Genomic DNA, 18,807 nt, shown 5'->3' with positions numbered 1-18,807 from the left:
GACTGCGCTTGAATGGACATCCGCATCGAAAGTGTAATCTTTTTATGAGAGCAACTGTTGGAGAACAGGAATCCCCAAATCTGCCTTGAAAGTGTCGTTGCGCGCTCACTTTGACTGATATTATTACGGGGACTTTCGTGGAAACTAGCAGCTACGGGAGTTAAAGTGGAAGTCCTTACCACTGTCTTTGCTCGCCTTTTCGCGATTCACATTTTGCCAAAATTGCCTTGCTGCGCTTTTCCTCCTCGTAGAGAGACAATCTATCGTCTGGATACGCGCTGCTTTTGCCAGAGAACACCACTAAATATATATTTTTCACTACGATTGTTGGATGCACCGATGAGAGATCCAGTTTTCACAGGGACTGCGATGGCTTACCACCCTTTCCACGCTCACCGGCCAACCGACTTTCCTATGTCAGCGTTTCTCGCGGCCGCGCAACCCTCCTTCTTCCCGACGCTGACCTTGCCTCCCGGGGCTCTCACAAAGCCGATCCCGGACCATACTCTCGCCGGAGCCGCGGAGGCTGGGCTCCATCAGGCTCTGAGTCACCATCATCAGGCAGCTCATCTTCGCAGTCTTAAGAGCCTGGAGCCGGAGGAAGAGGTTGAAGACGATCCAAAGTCACACTGGAAGCGAAGGATCTATGGGACCAGTTCCACAAATTAGGAACAGAAATGGTTATTACGAAATCTGGCAGGTGAGTTCACCAGTTGCTCTGTTTTCAGTCTTTTGTTTTCAGTGTTTTATACGAGGGAATATTATGATGCACTCAGCGTTTCACATAATATTCTACAATAAATTTTAGCAGGCCCAGGAAATTCATTATTAAATCTGTCTTTGGTCGTCGCTCTAATAAGCCATTTCCTCTTTATTTCCCTATTAATGTCTTGCGCGCTGAACTGGCTGACCTAATTATGATGTCAAAGAGACTAGAAATGGATGTCTTACTGTCAGAACATGTGTACCTTAACGATTCATCTGCTCATTTGACTTTATGAAAACAAAATGGGGAAAGTACAAGCGAGGCGTATTCTGTGGCTAGCAAAAGGAAAATAGCTGAGGCTTTTTTTGTTGCTTCTATCATTATCAACAAATATTGACTTTCAAAGGCACGGTGTGGCAACAGTTAAACCGTGCTTTCATGTATTTCGTAAAGAGAAATGTTTCCCTCTTGGTCTGCTTTATCTATTGAGGGTGACAAAAAACTATTTATGTAAATAACACTTTCACGGAAGATTTAAGTCTTGCGGCGAGTTAAATTATCTGCAGCCAAGTGAAATGTTAATATTTATTGAACATATATTTTTAATGATGTTGTTTTATTTAATAAATCTGGTTAGGGTAAACATATCACCGAAACCTTTAAATAGTATTTAGTTGTGTTGTTAAAAAACGTTAAGCTAGCATCTGCCTACATTTGTAAAGAAAAAAAAAATGATTTACGGAAATTTTCCTTTTTCTACAGGAGAATGTTTCCACCTTTTAAGAGTCCGCATAAATGGACTCGATAAAAAAGCCAAGTATATTCTATTAATGGTATTGTGGCTGCCGACGACTGCCGCTACAAGTTCCACAAACTCTCGCTGGATGGTAGCGGGGAAAGCCGACCCGGAGATGCCAAAGCGAATGTATATACACCCGGATAGCCCAGCTACTGGGGAACAATGGATGGCTAAGCCTGTAGCTTTTAATAAACTGAAGTTAACCAACAACATTTCGGACAAACATGGATTTGTAAGTAACCCATTTTTTTTAATAACACGTTTTAGTGTGTTGCATGTAGGCCTGTTGTAATCGTGTGGTTACTGTGTAATATATAAATATAAATTTACTGCCATCTGTGGGCTGTAATGCTTACGCTCACAATGACTGGACACGCTTACAATATCGCTGTTTATTTCTGGACGAAGAGAATTATGGATGTTCTAAATTGTATATTTTAGCTTACTTAATTTCCTCGGGCCATGTAATTCTTTACTGTCGCTACTTTGATCTTTTTTCTTTGTTTCGGCAAGCTTATAAACCTGATATGGGGTACTATAATCTTAATTTTATTCGTATGAATAATGATAGACATTGACAGCTTGGTTATGTAATGTAAAAAATACTTTATCCTGAGTTTTTTCTTGGCCACTGTTACTTCTATGTTTATGATAGCCACAGAGCGCTATAATTTTTATGAGTGGGTGGAAGTGACAAAAAATGAGGTCAAAGGAACCGGAGAGACCTTGAATCAGTTTACAAATAGCAACAGTGAAAGTGTAATTTGGGCTGTTTTGAGTGAGCGCAGCAACAAATTGCATAGGTAAGCGACCTGTGCAGTCTTGATAGTTTCAATGAACAATGCAAACGATGCTGACCAATACTCTATACGTGATCATGCAGTCAAATATAGTGTGTGACCTGCTCCCTTACGCGACTTGCAAACAAATCGACTGGAAACAAATGAAACATTTACATGCATAGCAAAACCATTTGATATTTGTACAGTCAAATAGAAAATACATACAAATACATTTTTTGTGTCTATCATCACACTGTTGTTGTAAACACAGTTAAGAAACTCTTTTTATTTCAGATTTAATTTGTGTTATAATGATAGCACCACCTCATTATATAGCACCATGATAGCATAACTCGTTGCCATGTCCGCGTAAATATGTTTTCTGTCTACCTGCCACTGGCACAGGCCTGTTGTGATTTAACCCAAGAACAATATTTCCACTATTATTATGCGGTATTTATTGTCTAAAACGATTTAAAAGACTAATGACTTGAATGGATAATAATTTCGACAAGTACTAATATTTTCCATTCCTCTTGTTCTTCTTCTCAATAGACCATCCTGAATTCAATGCAATAAATACCAGCCCAGGTTCCACATTGTGAGAGCAAACGATATTCTGAAGCTTCCGTACAGCACTTTCAGGACATATGTTTTTTCCCTGAGACCGATTTATTGCTGTCACAGCTTTATCAAAATGACAAGGTATGTACCCATATTTTGACGAATTTAAGCAGCCGTGCTGTGGACCTTATAGATGTGCACTTGTAGCCTACAACTTTACAGCTAATTGCTTTTCTTCTACGATGCGGTTTGCATGTTCTCAATTTGATCGGATTGATAGCTTATGTTCACTTAACAAGAGGAGGTTAGCTAGTATTTTGAAAACGTGAATGCGAAAGGGTATCTTTAAAAAATTTCAAATTCCTCCTGTCCAGTGCTACTTCCAGGTTCCAGCTACTGCTCATGTTAATTGTATTCTGTGTCCGAGGGGCCTAGTGAGCTTGTCGGTATCGTAAAGTTTATGACATAGAGTCACAATCGATTAGCAGGCACTTAAGCTCGCCGGTTTGTCCGGGAGCTACACACTCTGAGGCTCAGCAATCAAAGCGTGTCAGTTACTAAACGCAAAAAGTAGAGGCCATCTAGCTTAGCAATCTATGAACTTTAAGGCCTTGGTTTCTCCTGAATTTATAGCCTACAGCGTCCAAATCACTTGGGCACAACGAAAATCGTTCTGTTACATCGCTCTGTATTTTCATGGAACTTGTAAAAACTGGCAATAATTCAAACCACACTATTAATTATTGATAGCAGGTCGGCGTCACTCATCTAGTTCGCCTCTCTTGTTCTCTCTTGTGCTGTAGAGAATACCAATTTGACAAATGAAAAAAGTATTTACTCGTGGAATTTTCTCAGGGGGTCCGTGATTTGATCTTTTTCATTAAATATTTTTAATAATTAAATTATCACTTTAAAGTAGTCTGTTTAACGGTGTTGGGATAATAACTGGTGATCACGCCACACATAATGGCACTGCTTTTTAAGCATTTCAATCTGAGTATTTTACTTGTAGATTTTGAATTCGTGCAGCGTAACATTGATAACAACAATACCACTACTGCGATTAATAATATTGTAATACCATTAGACTGCCGCTTTATCATTTTCTTAATAATGCACAAACAAATTATAAATATAATATACATCTATTTTCTTTTTTTTCTTCTTCTTTTTTTTTTTTTTTTTTTGCTTTGCATTCAGATAACACAACTGAAGATTGATAATAACCCCTTTGCCAAAGGCTTCAGAGACACAGGGAATGGAAGAAGGGAAAAAAGGTAGGTTTGAAACCTTTAAATTCACATGCATTATTACGCAATGTAAAATAGCCGAGTACCCAGATTCAAAACTTAGCAAAATGTTTATATTTCAGGGCCTTTATTTATTTATTTATTCATTATTTTACTGTGTAGTGTGGGGTCAATTTAGGTCATATTTCCTTTTTCACTATTTTAATTTAATTTATGTTATAGGAAACAGCTGACCCTTCCATCATTACGCATGTATGAGGATCAGTGTAAAGGGACCGTGATGGCGCGGGACTCTGATGCTTCCTCAAGCGAACCACCACCGGCAGAGATTGAGGGTCATTCACCTGGACCGGTTTCCAGCCCACTTATATATAACCGGAGTAGCAGAGGTAGATCTAAATCTATGAATAAATTATATTGCTATGCTTCAAGATCACTGAGAGCAAACATGCCTAAGTGTCATATCATTTACAAGCCTCTGTATTATGCCTTCAGCGTTTTTCAAGACGATTTAATAATTGACAATGTCATTTTAATAAAGCATTTATAGGCTACTGGAAACAAATATGCTGATAAAATCAATTTCTCAAACAAGTTAGAAGACGAATCCGTCTGGAGCAAAACATAAAGCCTGGGTTATAAACCCTGAATTACATTTCCTTAGATTCACAATAAAGCCTGGATGTAGAAAACTGAGCCGAACATTTTCAAAGCTATTTCAAAGCTTTTTTTTCTCATTTATTTTCAGTTGGTCTCATAGTTTAGTCTATACACATTTTTTTAGCAATACATTTAAAAAAAATATTATAAAGTGTACAAAAAATGTCGGTAGCCTGTCAAGCATTATGAAATTTGGCCTATACTGAAATTAGGAGACACTAAAACGGTATTTGAAAAAAATTATATATATCTGTAGGCCTATAGGCTACCCGTGTTTAATTTTGTTTTGAACGTGGATAACAATTTTTTTATTTTTTTTTCCTCACCATAGACGAGAAAACATTTTTTTTTTTTTTTTTTTTTTTTTTTGCACTGACAGTGAGCACGAATTGGACCACCAAGATGAGCGGTGTGGTGGCTCCAGCAGTCCAGGACCAGAGCCTCCATCTCCACTCAGGTCGAGATGTGAGGACCAAGGCGGGAGAGGGCTGTTCTGGAGAAAAAGACGATTATCCGGACTCCCGAAAATCAAGCGATTCTATATTTAGCATAAGGAACTTGGAGAAAGACAAACAAGAGAACAGACCGAGGAAAGACACAGACCTGTCAAAGAAGGACACGGAAAACGGGTGGTCTTAGTGGCAGGAAAGACAGCATCTCTCCTCTAATGGTACAGACAGAGAGTCCTTCAACATTTTGGGGCAGGGGCACCTTCAGAGTTTGGCGCTTTTCGGCCTACACAGTCAACAGTTCTCTTTAACCCACTAAACACAGGACAACCTCTATTATTCCACCCCGGACAATTTGCAATGGCACCTGGGAGCGTTTTCAGCCATGGGTATGGGACATCTATTGGCTTCAGTATCAGGAGCTAGTGGCTTGGAGAACGGAGGCCTGTCAGCCCAGGGAACTGGGAACACCCCGAGTCCTCCTTTTCCCTTTCATCTGTCTCAAAACATGCTTGCCTCTCAGGTAAGATAACTTTCTCCATTAAAACTATAATCTAGGCCTTGATATGCCCTGTCTTATGGAAGCACGTGAAATGAAAACAGGCTATGGTTTGCATCTAGAGATAGTTTTGCTGAGATGCTTTTTGATTTTGCTTGCATGTGGTTGTTAAAATCGTAATAATGGCTGTCGAAATATTTTATGCACTACGGATACAGAGTATAAAAATAAATTTGATAAAAACTTTAATAAATAAAAAAAATTTAGCCATTGAATACACAAGTCAGATACATATTTTAAAATATCTCAAAATGTCCTTCAAAATGCGTATTATTTCTTTAAAAATGATTCGTGGTTATAATGACGAAGATTGATTGGCTCTTATTTTTGTTACATCTTTGTGATTTTCACTTGCCTAAAATGTCACAATCGTTAATAATTTCTTGTTGCGTTTATTTCTACGCGCCCTAAAGGTCAGTAAATACGCCTGCCATTGAAATCAGATGGACTGCGAAGACAGGTGGCACTATAATCTGTTCAAAGTCTGTCTCTCTTAAAATTCACCATGTAGCAGATTCTCACTTTTCAAACTGTTGCATGTTCGGTGTGCTAAAAGTCGCTAACGAATGTCTCTTATTACAGGGCATTCCAATGCCACCTTCGGTGGACTCTTCCCGTACCCCTACACCTACATGGCTGCGGCAGCTGCAGCGGCCTCCGCCCTTCCCGCGAACAGCAACACGGCCTCCTCGCTCTCCAGGAACCCGTTTTTTGAGCAGCTCCACGCGATCTCGACTTGCGATTCAACCCTTACCAACTCCCCGTGGTCGATCCCTCAAAGCACAAACCTGCTCACCACCGGATTGCCAAGCGGCCTAAACCTTCATCCGAATCGTCTAAATGCGGTAGCAGGGAAAGCGAGTCCTGTGCCTGCTCACAAATCGGGGGCGAGTCAGAGGAACGGCTCACCTAAAACAACAATGAAGGAATCCATCAATGAACTTCAGAACATCCAGAGACTAGTGAGCGGCCTAGAGAGTCATCGGGAGTCTTCCTCACCTAGGGCTTTCGCCCAAGTGATCAAGCATCCCCAAACCTATCCAGGGCATGACTTGAATTGCCAGAGGTATTTTATTAAGGGTTCTCTGCGAGAAATTTCATTACGTACTTTTTGCGCATGGGATGACTGGAGTGGAAAAAAACGCAAACAGCAGTCAACAAGTAAAAATTAATAAAAGAAAACCGTTGGACTTTCTGCTCTTGGTGATAGAGGTCTGCGTAGGAAGTGCTGCGAAGACAATCTACGTTTGTAATCTAATTGACTCTTTATAGAACATGCTGACAAGACCAACACCAATCTATATAAAAAAAGAAGAGAAAAGAAAAAAAAGGAATTACAAATAAAATAATTTTTTTTGGCGTAACGGCCGTAGGATCACTGCTGGTTGCCATATCTCATTGGTGATTTCACCATAAAACCTGTAGAATGAAAGCTATCGCCAAAAGGAAAAGAAGAAAATTAAATTAAAAAAGGATATTTTAAAACGGGATTGAAATGACAGTTGGACCGTTAGTTAAAATCCGACAGATAGTTATACCTGAACTATTTAATGTAATTATTAATAAAAGAAAAACCTACTTCTGTAAATAGCACAAGGACCTAAGAATATGCAAATTGGTATAATTTATTCAACGCTGTACATCTGCGTGTACATAATATTTAGAGTTTAACTCGTTGCATCCCCCGCACCCCCTTTTTTTCTTATGGTATGTTGTTGTAAATGAAAGCATTATAGCGTTGTGTGTTTGGAGGACAGAAGGTGTTCATATCGTGTGATGCGTTGCTGTTTAATCTGCCTGTGACACGTAATGAAAGCGTGTGTCATCAATGCATTGTAGCAGTCGCTGTAAAAACACTTATCACGCCTACGGGACTCACAAGGTTTGGGAAGCCTCAGGGTTAATGTAGCTACTCCAACAGAAGAGACACACATTCCTCTTCTTGAGCTGAAGTTTATATAAAGAAATATATGCACGTGTCCCGTTGTGCGGCTGTCCGGATTTTTCTGTTGTTGTTGTTGTAGGATTCTTTCACAATTTCAATAAAAAAATCAACATGTTTAAATATGTTTACATTTATGGGCACCCACGTTACCTCAATGATAAGCAGCGCTCTTACTAATGCCATATAATTTATGTATTAGCGAGGTAGCCTATACTGCCTTACAACATGTCAATGAAATGTTTTTTTAGAACAACACAAAAAATTATAAGGAAAAAAAAAACAGCAATGTAGCAACATGCAAGCAGAAAAAAAAAGTTGGCCAGTATTCGTGATTACTGATCCCATGTAATAATAATAAACGTAATGTTTTGGAAGAAATAATAAGTAGAAAATAACAGCCTTCGTAGAATTTATTTACAATTTCATCATGGTTTTTCAAGGATTTTTAAAAAATGTATCGTATCAGCCTAGCCAAAGCACAAAGCTACTGCGCCCTCTGTCGTAGGACCACTCATGTTCCGGATTATTTACACCCCTCATCAACATCAAAACGATTTTAAGATACCGACAAAATACAAAGGTAGTAGTTTTATTTTTGCTATTTTTTTTTTTATTAGGTCTTTATAGGCATCTGCAAACAATTTTTGCTTAAGGTGTTTTGTTATGTAATATTATATCTATTTTAACCTGAAATAGAGACTATTGAAAAACAATACAATTGCAACATACAGATCTAAAATATAAAATATTAACAGCAATAGCACGTAATGTTCTATAGTATCCAAAGGCTCACTGTAAAAAAATACCATAATAATAATAATAATAATAATAACAATAATAATCATTAATACACTCTGAAAAAAAAGGGCACCATGTAGCCCCCCCCTACTAATTTGAAGGAATTTTTTTGTTGTTTGTTTCGTATTAATTTACAGGTGTTTTACCAGTAGGCCTATTTGAATTTAACTCTGAATTTACATTGTTTTTTTTTGTTGTTTTTAACCGAAAATGTCCGTAAAATCGTGGATAATATCCGATGTAATGAGCTGTCAGTACTTTTATTGTTATTTTACAGATTTATTTTTTACGGGTGTAAGTTAAAAAGTGAATTTAGGAACACATATTGCGCTTAGTGCAGCCAACCTATTTTTGTAGACAAAACGTAAAACGCATATATATAAATCCATAACAAAGTGAAAATAATGACTGTTAAGTTTGTTTAATTCTGTCAGAGAGAGGACCCGTAAAATGTGGCTGATGCGGCATTACTGTAATATTGAGTGAAACGCGAACGTTCGTTAGTGTCAGTTTAACCACTAGGCGAAATATGCACTATGATAATTTATAACTTATTACTTATAATCTAATGTACAGGCTCTAGGCCAATCTGCCTAGTAACAATAAGGCTAATAATATAAGACTTAATACTAATAATAATAATAATAATAATAATAATAATAATATATACATGATGGTACAAAGACCAGAGGTCTAAATTGGGAATCTTTATCAATCGTTTTTCGGTGTTTCCTGTGGAGTACAATGCACCTATTGTGTTGTTTTAAGCCTATTTTTAGTCGTATAACTGCAATGTACGAGTATTTATAGACAAAGCTAGACTCGGAAGCAGAACTACCCTCGACTCTCCCCATCTCCTTCCTTCATATTCCAGCGTTCAACGAACCCAGATAAGTTGTGCGCTTTTTGGCACCGACCATTATGGTTTGAGCGCGCCCATGAACGTAGTTAAGGTTGTTAAGCAGTAATGAGTATGATAGCGCTGTACAGCAGAGGAGAAGAAATATTGGGGGTAAACTACTCTCATGTTTAAAGTGAAAGGGTTAAGTGCCGCGGATAGGGGAGGTGGGGAGGAGAGAGTTTGGACGCCCAGGCACTTTGGCAGCAGACAGCCTTTGTCCACAACCGGTATCGCGCCTGTCGCCCTGCCTGCCGGCCATGCAGCTTCCCACACACCCCGCGTACAAAGGGACAGATCCCGAGAGTTACAGCTCCCTAATTAGAGATCCCCCCTTGTTCCTGCTTTTTTTATTCGTCGTCGCGTGCAATAACCACAATCCCTCTTTTTCATTAAGGGGGCCATTGTTAAACGCTGTTATATGCGATTAACAGACCGAACAACCGCAACCTAACTCTTTGTCCAAACTAAGCAGAGGTTCAATGACCGCAATCATATACTGCGATGACGAGCAATACGGTTCTGGTACACGACAAAACAAGCGACGTGTCTTACATATTTAAGCGTCCCTATGGGGTTCTCTCTAGATCTCTGCCACAAGTCTGCGAATTCCGACGATCTGAGTTTTGTGTGTGAGAAAATGTTTCGTCTTGCAAAGAAAAAAAGTATTTCGAGCACACTAAAAACAATTTTTGCATTTAAAATAAGTTTTTTTGATGTGTGCCAGACCCGTCTCTTTTGCGGTGTGTAAACTGTCACTAGCTTGCTCCCTTGAGATGCGTGGGAGTCCAGCTGCCAGGGCTCTCTAAATGGGACGCGGGCTTGCTCATACAACAATCCTCAGCTGATATTACCATATATCCAATATTACACGCCAATCACAAGACATGGCTTACTAAATCTGATTGGCTGCCTTGACCAACCAATATAAAACATCCGTGTGCCATCACACCCGTGCACGTGTGACCCTGGGAAAATTAGCCCCGCTGCATTCAGTAATTTATTAATCCAGTGGTCATATTCGAATATATTTGTTTCTATTCCAAGCCCCTTTTTTAATTCATGTCCCACAACATCAATTTTAATAACTACGAGTGAGCCTGTTTAGTTAATTCAACTTAATAACCGATATATATTATTGTTCATCTCGAAGGCCTGCGTGACCAGTGAAAATCGGCTTGCGACGCGCGGCCCTCGTATGCAAGCCAGTGTGGGCAACATACATTAGTATTGAAGCAGGTTATCCTTCTACACCAGAAGTCAAAAATCGCGAGCTGCGCGCCCGAGCTAATAGCTAAAGAACCTTCGCCAAAACTATACCACGTGATCCCGCCGATTCTCGAAGCACCTAACCTTTCTCTCTAACACGCTGTGGACAGCAGGGGCAGTTTTGGTGCTGGTCCTTCAAGAGTCACGCTCAACGTATCGGCCCATACGCCTTTATCATATAATATATATACCTCAGTCTACTCAGTAAAGCCTTCTACGACACTTCAGTCATGTGACGTGGTCTGTCTTATATTCAAGTTAGGCTGTAATTTTTTTTAGGATCCTACGATATCTCTGTAACCTAAGTCGACGTGCTCCATTCCGTGAGAACCGGCTTGTGGACCAACGCCCGTTGTACTTATTGGAGACTGATGGGTGCTCGGCAGTTCTGGAAAGTCGGGGTGCTGGAGAACTAATGTGTGCTTTTTTTTCCCAGTGTATGGAAGAGCACAGATACGATGGCGTTGGTACATGGCTTCACTGCACTACTTTTGGGGTTTTCCACTGGGTACAGTAATGCCTGGGTACTTGTTGTTTTAGTACCACCTCAGTTGAGGTTCCAGGTGAACCGTTCAATTCATTACCAAAACGTGACGCGTAAACTCTGCTTGATCACAAGATTGGCCCGAGAGAAGTCGTCAATAACCTGGTGGTAACTGAACTTGCACAACAAACACGAAAGAACCATCTCGATTTAAATCAGCCAGCATAACGAATGATCAAATGCCAACGGTTTTAAATGAGCACACCTTTTTTTAATAACCAAAAAGTTTCGTTGTCTAGTTGCTGGATGATACAGACCTTCATCTCATTGATAGCAGAGGAGCGGATCCAGCGAAAGCTTTGATGATGCGACTCGGAACTATCACGACATGGTAATAAGCCCCGCCCAGCCACTGTGTCGTACAGCGATATCTAAAGCTGCCAGTAGTGGGAAATGACATAACCGTATCATTTTTGACGTTTCGAGAATCTGAGTTAAATCTCTCTTTTATTGGGCTCTTTTAAATCTGTAAACGAAAAGCTGCTTACAGAGTTCTGAAGCACCTGAATCTACAGACCATTCTTCACTTTCCAGGCGCCTTTCATGAAATAATTATCTATCAAGTTATATCATGATTAAATACAAGCTATTACTAGTAGTTATTAAGATTGAATGTAGGGGGTTGGAATTGGTACAAATGTTTTTGGAAAATATGATCAACAAGATCATCTTGCTAAATAATTTTGGCCTGCACTTATATTTGGGGGGGGGTGGACAATAAACCTCCTCTGCTGTTTAAATAAAATTTAATGTCCAATGGGGAGTTTGTTGATTGGTTGTCCAAGGGCTGCCCATCAAAAACTTTTTGCAAGCCCCTCGTCTCTGTCGCGATTGTCTTAATATTATGGACCGATTCGTTTGTTTAACCTGCTCTGGGGCTTGTGTTTAATCAAGGAGTTTTATGCCGTTGGGATTATAGAGAGCCTATGAGAGGGCGGCATCAGGGGATCAAGCTAGTGAAAACGTTGGCACACTTACACGAAAGAACAGGTCTAGCAACCATTCCAAAAAACGTTATTATTAAATGGCAAATTGATTGTTGTGCCCATCCGAATCATACTTCTTTGGTGAGCACAAACATTGTCCTTCCACAAAATGTGCGACTTTTAATAGCAGGAGCAGGCACACAAATAGGATAATTTTGCTCGCGAATATTAGTTGTGGCACGAGAGTCGTTAATCTCAATACGGATACATTCAACCAAAATCGAAAGTGAGAAGGACGCGAATCTATAAGCACACAGTGCCTAAAGTGTACAGTAAGCCTAGAAGCTAGTTTACTAGTTGTTTTTCTTTTTTATCTTAAATCGACAAACAGACATAAAGGAATCCCATGTGAGTCACACTTCGATTTGGGCGTTTCACCGCGTTCACTCATTGGCCGGCCTTAGGTTACTGTTTTTCCGCTCCTTTTGTTGAATACTTTATGCTGACGAGCCAGCCCCGCTGGATACTTGAACACCGGAGGAAGCTTGAAAGTCATAATGAAGCACTGGCAGGGGTTGAGATTACTTGCTGCTGAGACTCTGTCAATCCTGTTGGGACGTCGCAGAAATACTCACTTGTAAATAAGAGCAAGAATGACTCTTCAGGCTTAGTGCTCTCTTAAAGAATAAAAAGTTACTACGCCATAAATTTTTAGCGACTCATACCGTGGCACTTGATCCACTCCTCTAGATAGGTCTTATGTGTAAATATTTGGTGCTGAACGTGTGCTACACATCTCGGTCTCCTGTGTCACCCCGCCTCATAGTTGTTTAATGAAAGCCTGACCTTTTCTGCTTAGTTTCTAGGTTAATTATCACAGTGAAATGTTAATACACCAGCATTCACGGTAGCGCCGACCATAAGAAGTGCCTGTTAAAAATAGTTCAATGCCCAGTAAAAAGTGTGACAACTAGGCCGCCGTGTTCCTGGAGACAACCTATAATGTGTGGCCTTTTTTTCATTATGTTATCAGGTAAGAAAAAGTGTCTCTGAGGTCCTTTTTTTTAATAAATATTACAAGTGTTGCCGGTCAACGGGGAGAGAGCAGGTAAGTTGTCCACACACCGTCCTTAGCGTTGAACGGGCCCTGGTCAGCCTTGCAGTGACAGAGCTGTCAAGCGTCATCTGTCGTAGCATCGTTGTGGAATGGATCGCCTCAGATTCGCCCTCACCAGGTTACCTGCGGGTGTGCACTTTGTGAAAGCAAGATATAAGAGCGGTTGATGGGGAGCAACATATCCTCTGTTCTGTGTAATTCTTGGGTGTCAACACATTCATGTTAACACACAAAATCACTTTTTGATCAGGTCCAGAATAAAATAAATATCTGAAACAAGGGATCCATCGCCACCTTCTGGACATATTAATGAACATAAGCGATTGGTAATACTAATATGTCTTACATTTCCTGTATGTTCTGGGTGCATCATGCTTCTCTTACGAAAGCAATTGTCTAATAAAAGGTAGAGACTATCAAAAATTTAGCGGCAATTGACCAGGACAGAGGAAGCTGAGAATAATTATATACTACTAGACTTGAGCAGGGCATGACAAGGACACAGACCAATTACTATTCAAAAAATTCATGTAATAATGTTTTGTATCCATTACAAAATAATAAAAGAAATCTATAGGGAAGAAATCACAAAAGCCTTAACTTTCCATGTAAAAATACAGAGGGGACGAGAGAGGAGAGAAATACTTTTAATGAAGGGGAAAGTGGACTAGGATCCAAGCATTGTGTGCCTGTAAAAAATGTATTATTCTATTAGAAAAACACAAAAATGATTTAATCATATTGGACATAACATCATTCTATCCTTCAGTTTTTATTTTTTATTTATTAATAATGTGAAGTTACATAAGATCCATTTGAACAGACCACAAAAGGCCTCTCCTCTCCCTGGATCAGTTGCAAACTTGTTACCTATATGTAGGAAACAATCAGTCTCCACCAATTTATGCAGTATTATAACAAAACCACTAGGTGTCGCATAACCTTCTAACGTTTCTTTCAGTTTTTTGTGCAAATCAAACAATTCTGCCTGCATGCAAACAATTTTCTTTACCAACCCATAACCTCAAGAACGATTTTTAAACAAAAAAATACTTACAAAACGCCACTCAAAATGTCATGTCTATAAATGGTATAAATCCCAAGTTTATGATTGCCTTTTCACAGTCCCAGATGCACAGTAAGTGAGTGTGACCCCACCTCCTGAAGCATCAAAACCACCAAAAGTAAGATTTTATAGCTAGCAATACATCAACACATTTTTTAGTTAATTTGTACCATCAGCACTCTTCACTCTCAAGACAAGAAATAAGACCAACCTGATATTATTTTTAAAAAATACGAGACTGCACTCAAATGGTTGCAATCACATTGTGTAATATACTTTAAGTTTCTGTTGAATATCTGCAGTCCTATTCCAACAGAAAAATACAAATGAATACTCACCTTTAAAGTCACCAGAAAGGCTCAGGCAACAGGCAATCTCCAGAAATCCCACCACACCTAGCATGAACGTTAAAGAGTGGATCTTGTGTCATGTCTGACCCCAGCACCGGTAGTTTTCAACTTTGGGCCAAGCTCATGTCCCTCGCCAGCCCGGATGAATGACACAAAGAATTACACTATAGCATTAAGAGTTGATCATGAAGGAATGGAGCCGGTTAGACAAAGGAGGGTCCGAGGAATAAATTAGTTCAACCCTATCTCAAAACTTACAATTCTGTGTGGTGCCTACATAACATCAAGACAACCTGGGTAGTTTCTGAGATGTTTAGTAGCCTGCTTATTTCTATATCGTTGTGAATTTCTTGTTTTTTTGCACCCGGGTCAGAGCTTGGACAGGAGATGATAATGCCTTTGTCGTGTGCGTTAGAGGAGAACATGTGAGAGAGAATCAACCAGGTTTCAGTTCCGTATAACGGAAGGCCAAATCTGGGAGGTCAATGTTCCAACGGGTCATTTTAAAGGGGTCATCTGGTTTTGTTAGGATTTATATCCTCTCGATCATGGCCTGTTTGTAAATGATCTCTAAACCCTAATGGTCGGGAGAGAGTATAGTATACCAGCATGCCAGGAAAGAGGATTCATCCGGAGAATGATTCCAGAGCAGAAACCAGCCCTATATGAGCAACAATTGATAATAAATATATCCTAAAGGTGTTGTACAACAGTCACTTCTTACAGGTTAATAATCAATTATTAATACTAACTTGCATCATTTAAGTTGCCATGTCAGACTAAAACACAACAAGGGCCTCCCTACCAGACATGTGAACACATTATTTTTAACAGTGCTTTACAGGCTGGTCAAAATATTATCAAACAGTGACACAGATGTTTTATTGTGAATTTTTTATGATTTACAATAATTAATTTAGCTTTTTTAAGCTAATTTAAGTAATCCTGCTGGTTAAAAATTGAAAGTTTGACTTGAGCTTACCCCGCAAGCATAATTACACAACCATGTTTAAAACACTTTCTTTAAAATTATAACCTCTTGAGTCAATCTTGTAAATCTTCTGGGATGTGTGGGACACTGAAAGCACAATGTAAGGACCACATATACTGTTGCTTTTAGCTACTGCAGTTGAAGTACTATTAACCTTAGTCCCGTGCCCCGTGTCACATGGTCAGAGGTCAGAGAGCAGCTGTGATGCTGGTGATTAGCATGAAGCATGACTGCCCATGAGCCATGTGATGTCTAATAGTCTAAGTGATAAAGACACTAAATGACTAATCAACCGATTCACAATGACAAGCATAATAAACAGCAGAAATTAGACTTCTGGCTAACTGAAACTCAACAACTGCTAAAGGACACACTTTTGAACTGCAGCTTTTTATTGCAACACAAATGCATGCATGTATTTATTTATTTATGTATGTTTTATATACAAACTTCTCTGGATTAGATTTTTTTTTTATAGTTAATTAGTATTTCTGCAATACAATAAAAACACATTAGAAAGAACTCTTGGTTGTTTTATAAGGTTGCTGCTGCAGTTTTAGTCATATTGTGATGCTAGCAGACTATTCAAATATGTTTTTTTCAGTGAAACAGGAAACATACAACACTTGTTGATTCTTTAGAATGATGCCCTTCCCAACTTTCCCTAGTCATCATTTCCACTTTGCAAATCAATACTGCAGCAATACACAAATGTTTGTTGTTTGAAAGCAACGGTGCTTATGGGCCATGTGCAGGCTTTTCCATGAGGCTGTATTCAAATACTGAGGCAGAAGATGAATTACTCTGTCTGTAGCTGACAGGTGCTGAAACATTTGAGAACGACACCTGAGCAAGTCACACAAGGACTGCAAGTAGAAATGAGTGGGGAGTTGAAGGCAGAATGGAAAGTATATTTTATAAATTGATCTATTGTTGTGCACCAACAAGTGCTATAATTAACTTCCAGACTTCTGCAATGCTAACACAAATACACCTACACAGAAAAGTGTACTTGTGAACTATGGCCACGAAATTGCAAAAGTGCATTTTTTGGTTCCCACCTAGACCGCACAAAGTTGTACTGCGCTTTTCCCGGTAACAATTTGCTTCTACTGCCTTACCTCATATTGCAAACACTAGACCCTAATTGTTTCTGGAAGATCCTCTCAGTGTGCAGATAGGTAGTGCCGGTGACAATGAGTTTTTTGAAATGGGTGTGAGGCTAAGATAAAACATTCACTTTTTACAAAAGATTTGTAACTTGAAAGCACCTTCAATCAACTGACAGCCTTGGGATAAGGTGTTGCTAAGCCTTTCAACTCAAGCAAATCCTGTATTATAAATCGGTCCATGTTTGATGTGAGTGCAAATGCCACCATGTGGACCTATGTATGAATAGCGTTACAGTACATGGCCCACAGTGGTCATTTGGTCACTTCCCACCTATTTTTCGGTTACCCTTCAGAACAAAAAAATGTGAACTACTTTTGGGGCAAAATTAATAAAATTTTTGGGGTTTATCCTGTCAGTTCAGTTTTAGAATGATAAAAGTGAACTATGGAACATTTGTTGTACATTAATTCTTGACCATTTAGGCTTGTAAGACTTACCTTCTTTTTTCCTTCTCAACTTTTACAGTTCTTGCATTATAACTTTTAATAGCTTACTTAAGACACAAACAAAGAAAGCTAAAGAAGGTGACCTGACCCATTTTCAAATGCTTTTCAATTACCCAATACATTACCACACCAAAGCAAAACAAGTGATTAGAAATGACACAAAAAGACTTGATCCGGACCACACTGTTTTTTAAAACCTCGGTTTCTCCAGACTTTATCAGACACAACACAGTCTACTTTCCTTCATGGCCTTCAGTATTCTTGGTGTGTTGACAAAAAAACCTGTTCAGAATATGTTCCAGGGCCTCTATAAATATATTTTGCCAAAACCAACACCTCTGTGGTTCGATGGTTTATCCCATGATCAATGCTGCATTAGTCCCTTGACAGAGATGGCAATTTATCTAGTCCTCGTAACCTGAACAAAGGTAGTGCAAGCCTTAGGACGCTGGACTACCTATTAATCTTCATGACAGTTTGATGTCAGGAATAGCACGAGCTGTATACAAAAAATACACTGAATATAAATTATGTTAATATCCTATCCTTAAGGTTGTAAATCAGCAAAAATCAGGACCATTTAAAATCACCAAGGCCGAGAAGGAAAGTTTTCAAGACTCCAAACCCACACAAAACGTACAGTGAAGTATGTGATATAATATATATCAAAGGCTATAACACTAACTAATTTCTACTAGTGAGATTCAAGGTTCAAGTAGGTCAACTCACATTGCTTGCTTAATGTGCAGCTCATGAGAGGATTAATCCATATTTGATAATACCTGGCAAAAAACTCATTGGCTTACATTAACTAATGAATGATTAATTACGCCCCAAGGTTAAACCAACAAATTAGAACAACTAGATACAGTTTACATAAGAGATACATAAGCTTATAAACCAATTTGTTGATCAGAAGATGGGAAACTAACTAGGGAAAGGACTGGATTTAAGATATAAAAGTGCTAATTCTAAAATTATGAACCCTCAGAGGAACAGAGGAAAAAGGTACAAAGCTATCACTGGGGCAGAGAGTACCTATGGGCACACACATAGCTACAAGGGGACCCCATCTTTGCTACCTTAGTTAACCGATCTAAAATGGTTTTTATTTCCCTATATTTAGTTCCCCCCCATCTAAAGGTACTTTAAAAGTACACAGTATTACAAGTGTGTGATGGGTTTACCTCGAATTAAAAATAAAAAAAAAAACCAAACTTACATACGGCATTGCAATATTTTTTGTTTTCAATTATTACTATTTTTGAAAGACACGTACCCCTAACAAACAAACAACCCAAAAAAAGTACTAAGTTTGCAATGCACCCAGCAAGCTTGCTAGACTGTGAAAATCTAGCGCGTTCCACACAGGGGGACAGGTTGTGTTACATGGGAAGAGGGCTCATGGTGTTGGAAGGAAAAACGAAATAGAAAAAGACACAGCCTGGCAGGCTAAACACGCCTGACTGAACACAGCCATCTGAGCTTAATGACTATGACAGGGATGGGGTTCTT

General features: G+C 39.1%; 1 pseudogene; it reads left to right on the top strand.

Moving 5' to 3' along the window:
* Positions 1 to 178: 178 nt before the first annotated feature.
* Positions 179 to 18,379, top strand: LOC109110124 (annotated as a pseudogene).
* The last annotated feature ends 428 nt before the right edge of the window (positions 18,380 to 18,807 follow it).

Source organism: Cyprinus carpio, chromosome A15 (genome assembly GCF_018340385.1).
Source record: "Cyprinus carpio isolate SPL01 chromosome A15, ASM1834038v1, whole genome shotgun sequence".
NCBI lineage: Eukaryota > Metazoa > Chordata > Actinopteri > Cypriniformes > Cyprinidae > Cyprinus > Cyprinus carpio.
The sequence above is the reverse complement of the archived record's forward strand: the minus strand, read 5'-3'. Positions and strand labels throughout refer to the sequence as shown.